The 9152-nt window shown below is 44.4% G+C and overlaps 1 non-coding gene across 1 annotated transcript; it reads left to right on the forward strand.

The window, feature by feature from the left end:
• Positions 1-211: 211 nt before the first annotated feature.
• On the forward strand, positions 212-402 carry LOC143658161 (U2 spliceosomal RNA). The gene has a single exon (XR_013163171.1). It is a non-coding gene; the product is annotated as a U2 spliceosomal RNA (small nuclear RNA).
• The last annotated feature ends 8750 nt before the right edge of the window (positions 403-9152 follow it).

The raw sequence follows: 9152 nt of genomic DNA on the forward strand, positions 1-9152 counted from the left end.
TGAGTGCCTACTGTGTTCCAGACACAATCCTAAGAAATAAGAAAACAGCAGTAAGTTAACAGGCAAAATACGCACTCTTGTGGAACTTATATTGAGGAGTAAATGAGATATATAAGGAAATAATGTCTAGACCCTTCCATGATTTTTTTTGTGTATAGGAAAGACTATTGTGAAGTGTATCCTGATTTTAGAAATTAATAATCAATTTATCATCACATCTCGGCCTTTTGGCTAAGATCAAATGTAGTATCTGTTCTTATCAGTTTAATATCTGATACGTCCTCTATCCAAGGACAATATATTAAATGGATTTTTGGAGTTGGGAGATGGAATAGGAGCTTGCTCCGTCCACTCCACGCATCGACCTGGTATTGCAGTGCTTCCAAGAACAGTGCATCCACCTTGAGGGAATAATAAGTGTATAAAAAAGTTTAAAAAAAATCAATTTATCAAAGACACAAGCCAAAAAAACAAGCTTTTAAGCTTAGCTATTTGTAAATCTAAAAAGTATGAGCTATCATGTTTAAGGGCCACTTGAATAATGTTTAATTCCATTTACAAACTTAATTTCAACACTATCAATTATACTAATCTGCATTTACAAATTGTGTGTATTCAATTTCATTTAGTAGTTTATTTGTGTTATTGACAAATTTTCCCAATTAAGTAATTTTATCAACTATTAAATTAAGCTAATAAACCTGGTGATCCTGAAAATGTCTTAAGTGTTCTAACATTATAAACTTAGTAAGTTTTTGAATTAAAATCACAAATCAAGACCACTTATTACTCAAATACATATTTTTAACGAATGTTACTAAGCTAATCTGTTAATTCTAATAACCCAAATTCTTTTAAATATAATAAGCATATAATATACATTTTTAATATACAACAATATTAACACTATGGCTTTATCTTAAACATTTAATAATTAATCATATATCTCTCCAAGTCAAAATATGCTTAACCTTTAAAGAAGCAATTATATCAACCACTTCAAGTTTGGGAGGTTATCTTTCTTGTTCCTGAGATTAATGACCAGATGGTGGCTGAATCTTAGAGGCCCCAAGTGCCCAGCTAAACCCCCTTTTCAGAGTTGCTTAAACAAGGTAGTGGCTTCACCTGTGTCCCCCAGTGTCCGGTAATTCACAACTCCTCACCCAGATAGCCACACTGTTGGTTTTTGCATTTCTTCCACTCTACAGATTAGCACATCTAGTCCCACCTGGTCTAAAAGACACATGAACTTGACTTGAATTCAGATTTTTTTTTTTTATTAACCTCAGGTCCATATAATTCTAGCAGATATTAAAGTGATTTCTGACTAAATTGGGGATCTCTCTCAGCTGGAATTTTTAATCGCAATGTCTAAGGTCATTCTACTGGCAAGTTATACAATATGAAAGAAAAATAAATCAGAGTAGAATGGCTAGAGCGATTGGAGGGATGCTGTGCTGGGGGTGGTCAGGGAAGGCCTTCTGAATAGGTGACACAGGAGCAGAGACCAGTGATGGAAGGGACAGGGCCATGCAGATGTCGGGGAGGTCGAGTTCCAGAGGAGGGAACCGAAGATTCAAAGGCCCTGAGATAGGACTGTGCTTGGCTTTTTGATGGAACAGCAAAGAGGTCAAGGGGCTCAAGGTGTGTGAGTTAGAAGAGAGTGGTAAGAGTCAGGTAGGGACGGGGGCAGTTTCTACAATGTCTATGGCCCAGGATTAGGGTCCCGAATTTCATTTTGAATGAGCTGTATCAGTACAGGAGTGACGTGATCTAGTTCAGCTTTTAAAACGCTTCCTCTGGCTGTCTGTTGGAGAAGAGAATATAGTGGGGCAAGGACAGAAAAGCAAATGCCAGTTAGTGAGACGCTCTTCCAATGGTCCAGTCCAGAAAGCACGGTGGCCTGTGGTGCCAATGGAAATTGTGTTGATACATATTTTTAAGGTAGTATCAACATGATTGGATGAGAGACATGAACCCAAGAGAGGACTTGAGAAGGACAGTTCTTGGAAGAATGAAGCGGCGAGTTCCTGCAATGGAGAAGACCAGAGAAGCAGCAGATGGGTCTCGGGGATGGGGCTGAATCAGGAATCAGTGTGGGGCACTGAAGCCAGCCTTTATGTGCATGTGTGATACACAGAGCAGGCTGTGCTGCCGTTTGGCAGACCTGGGTTTAAATCCTAACTGTGCCACCTCCTAACTGTGTCACCCCATGCAAGTCGCTTTGCAGCTCTGAGCCACAGTTTCCATAGAGTTAAGAATGGAGGAAAAAAATAAAAAATAAAAAAAGAATGGAGGTAAATGGATTTTAAATGGATTCCTATATAAATCTATAAAGGAAAAATATTATTGGAATTTTCTAGTCAACCCTTCCATTTTATATTCTGCGAACCTAATATGCACAGGTCTCAGATTTGCTTAATGTAGCAGTCTTTAATCCTGCTAAATAATATTAGACTGCTACAACGTGGTTTTGCCTGGGCCATAACAGCCCAGGCCCTATATTTCCTAAGAAAGGGATACCATCGAAATGTGTTGCATCTGTAAAAAAAACAACATCAACAACTGTCCCTGGGAATTGATCATAATGAGATTCAACCCAGATCTGCCAACCAGGCCCCCCAGACAAGCACACCTTGAATGCAGACCAAGGAGTCAAAACACGGCTTTCATTTACATTTACCACCTGGTAAGGGGGTGGGGCTCCCTTTTCCTCTTTTCTACTGGGGCTTTTTAAAGCCCTAATCTAGCAAACTGGAGAAGTGGGTACCCTCGTAGCAATGCCATTTCCAAGCTGAGAAGCCCAGGGCACTTGCTTCCAATCTCTGAGCCTCGGGTTCCTTCTCACTAAGTGAATGCCTGGTATGGGTGACCTTTCAGGTCTCCCCTGGCTCTGAAATATTTAGATGACTGCAGCCTAAATATTTAATGATTATTATATTTTCTAGGCTGTCATGTTTCTGATTGTGCTCTTTATGGCGAAGTTTAGTTTACAGTTTTTCTACAACAGATGGATGAAGTTAATAAGAATAGTTAACTAAAAAAAATATATTCAATTCCAAGAAAGCATTTTGCTATGAATTTAATTATGGGAACTATTAATTGCATCACTCCAAGACTTAAAAGTTGCCCAGTTGCTCAATTTTTTTTTAAACAAAGTAAGGGACAGCTTGCCTCGAGTCTGCCCAAGCTCGGAGGTAGCACCAAGGGTGCAGGAACAGCCCTTTTCTAGATGCGGAAAAACAGAAGGCAGGAGAGCTAGTCTTGTCTTTGATGAGTTACTTTCTCTTCAACAGACAAGAAATGTAGTTTGTTAAATGTAACTACGCTATTATCCACCTGCTGTGTGTTCTGGCTAGAGGGCTGCCCTAGCCCATATGGCGTTTTCATTGTAAGTTAGCAAAAGGTGCACCCTTTCAGGAGACACTGCTCTCGAAACAAGCAACAGATGGTTCTGAGCTAGGGTGCGCATTGGCTAGTGGCGCTTGGGCCAAACTGCGTCCCCACTCGTCCCTTTGGCTGGGCGTCTCTGTGCAGCGCACACACTGCCCCGCTGGCCACCACGGCCCTGCCCTGTGCAGCCACTGAAACTCTTTCACTCTTTCTGCCCCTCCAAGGAAGTGGCTCATCTGGATTTTCAAGAGGCCTGTGATCATTGCTTTGAAAACAGCTTCATTTGAGGTTGTTCTAGTCCCTAGGGCCTTGGGGTAGGTGGAAGAAGGGCATTTTGAGGAAGAGAGGGCAAACCAGATGTGGCTGACGCTAAGGTACAAGGGAGAACACGTTAAGAGACAAGTCTCTAGAGATAGACAGGGTTATTCTCTGCCTGATTTCCAGACCATTGTTGAGGGGAGTTTTCCTAAAAACAGTGGGGCTCTGTAAACTGGTTTTAAACACTGGAGTGTTTAAATACATCAGATGGTTCCTCTGTGGAGAGCGGATGGCAGGCAGCTTTATTGAGAGGCAGGAAATGCTGGTGGCTTGGACAAGAGTGATGTTAGAGAAAGGCTGATGAATTTTATACCTAGTTATAAAGTAAAATATTCAGAAATGATGATGGTTTGGATTGAGAGATGAGGGGAAGGTGAGGAACAACTTCAAATATAATAATAAGAGCTAACATAACACTTAGATATGCCAGCTGCCATTCTAAGAGCTTTACAGATATTAACTCATTTAATGCACGAAGGAGGGGACTTTTAGAGAAGAAGAACTTGAGGCACAGAAAGGTTAAATTATTTGTCCAAGGGTCCATAGCAGAGTTGAAATTTGAACTTGGAGAGGCTGAGGTTTAAGTCCTTGCCCTTAACCAGTGGTTCTGGCTGGACATTTGGCAATATCTGGAGACATTTTTGGTTGTCACAAGTGAGGATGATGGGGATGGGTTGCTAATGGCATCTACTGGGTAGGGGCCAGGGGTGCACCCACATAACCAAGGATTATCTAGTCCAAAATGACAACAATGCTGAAGTTGAGAACTTCTATTCTGCACCACTGCTGTACTACTCTCGAGGGTGGTGCCTACGCTTCTGTCTCAGAAAACTGATTTAGCAAGACTAGAGAAGACCAGCTTAAGAGAGCTTGTCCCTTCTTGACCAAAAGGGGGGAGAGAGACATGAGACAAAAATAAAGTGTCAGTGGCTGAGAGATTTCAAACAGAGTCGGGAGGTTACCCTGGAGGTTATTCTTACACATTATATAGACATCCCTTTTTAGTTTATGGTGTATGGGAGTGGCTGGAAGGAAGTACCTGAAACTGTTGAACCGTGTTCCAGTGGCCTTGATTCTTGAAGAAGACTGGATAACTATATAGCATTTACAGTGTGACTGTGTGATTGTGAAAACCTGTGTCTAATGCTCCTTTTATCCAGGGTATGGACAGATGAGTAAAAACAATAAATAAATAAAGATAAAAATAAATAAATAACAGGAGGAGGTAAAGGATTAAAACTGGGTAGACTGAAATACTAGTGGTCAGTGAGAAGAGGGGTAAGGAGTATGGGGTATATGAGTTCTTCTTATTTTCTTTTTATTTCTTTTTCTGGAGTGATGAAATGTTCTAAAAATGATCATGGTGAAGAATATGCAACTATGTAATGAGAAAAAAAAGAATTGAAGATATTGCCTATACTATATGGGGTCTAGTGGATGTGTTGTCACTAGAAAATAAATAACTTGGTATTGTTTGAAAAAAAAAGGGAGAGAGAGAGCTTTGCTTCCTAGACACATCCAGTTGAAGTCCTTAAGATACCCAAGAAGAAATGTCAAGTAGGTGGTTGGATGATCGGCTCTGCAGCTCAGAGAGAGGTCTGTCATGGTCAGAGTAGGTTTCTATTTCTGGCAACTGGATACTTCCCAATATCTTATGTATTTTATCTTGTGATTGTTTATTTATACTCTACTTCTTCTGGAAAGGATGTAAAGTAGCTTACAAGGATAAGGAACAAATCACAGGCTGATGCAAGTTAAAGTGGGACAAAAGAAAATATTAACATAAGGATAAGACACAGGAAGGAGCCAGAAATGAGACTGAAAATGGCCCTGATCATATTTGTGGTTGCTTCAGGATTGGATGACAGTGTTACTACAATATATCTCCCCATATCTGCGCCCTTTCCATTTCTCTGTCCCTCTCCAGCAGGGGAACCCCAAATCTCATGGCCTCTGAAGCTGAGAAGAAAACTAGTTCTGGTTACTCTCTCTTAAGCGCCTGGCACACAGTGAGAGAGAGAGAAATATTTGTTGAAAGAATCATCCTACGTACAGTTGTGAACAAGACACAAACCCTCCCCTCGTGGGGCTTACTTTCTAATGGGGGAGAGAAGCCAAAAAGGCAAGCAAGTATTTATGTAGCCATTCATTGTTTTATTCATCAAATTAATAAAATAATTTAGAGTTGTCATTCATGCTATAAAGAAGGAAACAAACAAACAGAGATCAAGAAAGGATAATGTGGGTACCTGTGTTATATACGATGGAGGGACGGTCACTCTGAGGAGGTGATACTTAAACCAAGACCTGAAAAAGGAAAAGGAGCCAGCTGACACAGAGGGGAGCCAGCGCCTTCCAAACCAAGAGAACTGCATTGGTAAATATATCCCAGGGCAGGGAAGAGTCTTAACATTGAGCTACCCAGACAAGGGCTAAAAACCATCTAGTCCTACCTTCTCATTTAGAGAAGGGGAAACTGAGGCCCAGAGAGGGGAAGGAGTTATCCATAGCCACACAGCATGTCAATGGGACAGAAATAATTAAATATGAAGATACAGAAGTTAGAAGATGGTCTAAAAAAACACCTAGCCCTACCTTCTCATTTTGATAAGGGGAAACTGAGGCCCAGAGGAGGGAAGTGAGACTGGCGGGAGGAAGGGTGGGAGAATGGTGGGCCTTGTGAGCACAGTAAAGAGGATGGGTTTCATTCTATGTGTAAATGGCAGCAATGGAAGGATTTTGTGGAAGAGATCAACAGTTGTCCTCAAGTGTCCATTCTCCCCTTCTTTACTAATAAAACCCACAAAGTTTAACTGGGTGCCTGGCTGCCTGGAATGAGGACTATTTTTTCCCAGCTTTCTTTGCAGATATGGTCATGTGACTGAAGTTCTGCCCATTGGTTTGTAAGAAGAAGTACAGGCAGCTTCTGAGAAAAATCCTTCAAAGGAGGGAGTGGCCCTCCTCCCATCTCCACCTGCCTTCTTGCTGCTGGATGGGATGTAGACTGAATGGCTGGAGCCCCAGTACCAGATGAAGTGACCTTGGAAATGGAATCCAGGAATAGAGGCACCACAAGCCAGATAAAGGCTGGAATCCAGACACCATTGAGCTGCCATGACAATTCCAGATAGCCTGATGCCAGATGCTTCTGTGAGAGGGCAGATAAACATCTGTCTCGTTTAAGCCACTGTTGTCATGACTTTTCTGTCACAGATGAACCTAATCCTAACAGATAGAAGCTTTCAGGATGGAAGGACATAGTTCTATTTATCATTTAAGAAGCTTACTTAGGCTGCTGTGAGGAGAATGGATTGAAAGGAAAGTGTGGAAGCAGGGAAATTTGATAGAGGCTGCTGCAGGTGTCTAGGCAAATGAATGAATGTATAAAGGAAGGAAGGAAGGAATTGCCTATGGCTGCCTCACTTTCTCACCTTCTCTGATGGAATTTCCTTCTTTGTTTACTGCCCCTGCCAGTAGGTGAGCCTTTCCTTACGGACTGATTGCACTCTCCTCCTTTTTACCCCCACATTCCCCAAGTTCACCAGTGTGAGTAGGAGATGGAGGGGAAGATGGGGCAGTCCAACCCAACATCCCCAGTGCTTGCTTGATACATTTGCCTCCCTTCCACTTAAAGAGAAAAAAGAAAATCCCCTCAAACAGGGGATCAACTTCTCGGAGCGTTTACCCTGGAAGGAACCTTTAGGACCCTCAAATTCCGACTTTGTAGTTGGGGAAACTGAGTCCCAAAGAGGGGAAGGAGTTGTCCTAAGCCACACAGCATGTCAATGGGACAGAAATAAAATATGAAGATACAGTAGCTGGAAGATGGTCTAAAAACCACCTAGCTCCACCTAGCTCTACCTTCTCACAGAGAAGGAGAAACTGAGGCCCAGCGAAGGGAAGTTAAGGGCAGAGCCAGGACCTGAACTGAGGACAGGGGCAGCATCACGGGATGTGACCCATGTATAATTGGAGAGGGCCTGCGCTTGGGATTTTTTTTTTCCCCCCATGAGTAGGCACCGGGAATCGAACCCCGGTCTCCAGCACAGAAGGCGAGTACTCTACCTGCTGAGCCGCTGTGGCCCGCCCAGCACTTGGGATTTAATGCTCTGCGGGTCCCGTCTTAAAATTCTTACTAATTTTATCCTTAATTCTCTGTTTTGTAAGAAAAGGCCCATGGGATAATGGAGCAAGCACTGAGGGCTTGGAGCCTCAGCTCATGCACAGTCCCTCCTCCCATACCCCCCCTCCCCGGGCGGGTTCTCCGTCGCCGGCTTCCTGACGCCCTGGGGTCCCAGGCCCCGCCCAGAGACTGCTGCGAATCTCCGCCTCCAGCGGGGCCCGGGCACCCGGAGGGCTCGGTGCGCATGCGCCACAGGGTCTCGGAGCAGGGCTTGCCTGCAGCTGCGCCCTCCCTAGGCTGGCACGCCACGGTGCAGTCAGCGGGCGGCTCAGCAGGGTTGAGCCTCCCGCCCTGTCCAGGTCCTGGCATGAAGATTGCAAAACCTTGGGGGTCGCAATCCCCACTGGGGGTTGGAGCGAAGTTCCTATGGGAAAGGGAGATGCTTGACTTCACTTCCTCCGACCCATCCCCCAACACCCTTCCCCAGCCCGGGTGCTTGGAAGAAGCTGGCGACCGGTGGGCCATGCATGTGCACGTGCCAAGTTGCAGGGGAAGGCGCCTGGGGGGCTGTAAAGGTCTGCACTCTCCCCGCTAGTAACCTTGGCGTCCAAGACAGCGTGACATTAAATAGCAAATAAAAACACCATGACACACCGAGAGAGAAACTGCTGAACAAAGGAAGAAGCTTTATTAGTTTAGTACCTTTCAGAGCACTTTCCTCCAGCTTTTTGAACAAGGGTCCCGCATTTTCATCTTGAGCTGGGCCGGGATTGCTCCTCCCACCAGCCTGCAGCTCAGGCAGGACAGCGTTTGCCACTGTTTACTTTCAGCCTGGTGCATTCCAAGCATTGTGCTAAGCCTTTTATCCGTATTGTCTCTTTTGAAGCCTTGGAACAACCCATTAAGGAGTATACCATTATTAGACTCATTTTAAAGGTGAGAAGTGGAGGCACCAAAAGGCTCAGTTAACTTGCCCACATCATACAGCAGGTAAGGGGGCGGGGCTGGGGGTGTGGTGGAGTGGGGGGAAGGCATGGTGCTTAATAACTAGTCCGGGCTGCCTCTCCTCCCCCACTCGCCGGGGGACACGTGCCCCCCTCCCTTCCCTCCTCAAGGACTCACCCTGGGCAGCTCTAAAGGGGCCAGACCACCAGGTAACCAGGCAACCATTCCAAGATGCTGCTTTTCCTCCTGGCTCCCTTGCTGGCAGCTGCCTTATTCAATATCTGTCAGGCGGGACAAGGCTCTTGGGAGCATCCCAAAAATCTCTATAAGAAATAGGCTTGCTGGAGAGGCCTGCCGGGGACGTCTAATGTTT

Source organism: Tamandua tetradactyla, chromosome 15 (genome assembly GCF_023851605.1).
Source record: "Tamandua tetradactyla isolate mTamTet1 chromosome 15, mTamTet1.pri, whole genome shotgun sequence".
Taxonomy (NCBI): domain Eukaryota; kingdom Metazoa; phylum Chordata; class Mammalia; order Pilosa; family Myrmecophagidae; genus Tamandua; species Tamandua tetradactyla.